The sequence below is a fragment of the Harpegnathos saltator genome, unplaced genomic scaffold, assembly GCF_003227715.2.
Source record: "Harpegnathos saltator strain DR-91 unplaced genomic scaffold, Hsal_v8.6 scaffold99, whole genome shotgun sequence".
Taxonomy (NCBI): Eukaryota; Metazoa; Arthropoda; class Insecta; order Hymenoptera; family Formicidae; genus Harpegnathos; species Harpegnathos saltator.
This window is the reverse complement of record NW_020230727.1, coordinates 144,433-145,656: the sequence shown is the minus strand read 5'-3', so window position 1 is coordinate 145,656 and position 1,224 is coordinate 144,433.

The following is a 1,224-nucleotide window of genomic DNA, read 5'->3' as shown; positions in this document are numbered from 1 at the left end:
TGGTAGTTATTCGATGTTTGGTCGCTGAGGTACATTGTAGTTGTTCGTCGGGTAGGTGGAACAAGTCGCAGAATTCGTTCAATAGTTCTTTTACGTTTTTTACTTCGGGCTCGTTCAAATGGTCGAGGCGCAGCAGGTTTAGGAGCCTCGAGCGTCGAATGTCTCTTTGTTTATACGTGTCTGTTGCATCATCGACCGCTGTGCTTGAGAGCACGTGTTGTGTGTCGCGAGGTTCGCCTAGAAGGCCTAGGCGTTCAGGCATATTCGCTTGGGAGACAAAGGGCTGTTTTGTTTTATGGCGACGCGCAGGCATGTCAGTCCCTAGGGTAGGCGTGCGTGCGCGTTGGATCCCTTTATCTCTGGCCGGGGAGCCCCCGAGTTCCGGTTAACGCGACGTCGAGGGGTCTCCGGTTAATATCTCTACTTCCTCTAGTTCGACCGTAGGAATAGGGAGTTTGCATTCTGTTTCTCCGGCATTTACGATTCCTACATACGCTAATCCGTTTCGATTTGACACGACGGCGTCTCCTAGGAACACGTCGTCGCGAATTGTAATTCGAGGGATATACCCTTCCCTAGGGCTTGGGTTTAGGATTTTAAGCGGCAATACCCCCCGCATTCTCGCCGGTACGGTAATCGACGTATTATTCGAAAGAGGAATGGGCACTCCTTGCCACGTGAGAATTTGGTTTTTGAAGTCGATGGACCCCGCGTCCTTTAGGAAGGCGGATCCTAGGATTCCTTCCTGTGCGATTGGGAAATCGTCGTTGATTACATGGAGTTTAATAGGGAAACCCATGTATTTAATAGTAGTAGACTCCAGAGTGGGGATGCTTCCCGCGGTGATCCCTTCTAAGAGTAGCGTGTCGATGGGATTTATTTCGTTATTTCGAGTTAGTGTTCCCTTTTTTATTAAATTTGGCGCGGCCCCGGTGTCGATCATGAAGGTTATCGCGTCCGTTAGACCATCGGCCTTCATTGTAACTGTGGGTGCGTATGAAAATTCGCGGGGGTTTAGGACCGCGATTCTTACTGAGGTGAATCTTCCACTGTTATATTGCGTATCGGACGAGTGGGTGTCTGGCAGCTTCCCGCTCGGGGTGCGTCCGTATTCCCCGAGGGGTGTGCGGCGTTTCCCTGGTCCCGTCGCGAATTGTTGTATTGACGTTTACGACATTCTTCGATCTCGTGCCCGATGTTCTTACAATAGCGGCACCATTTTGT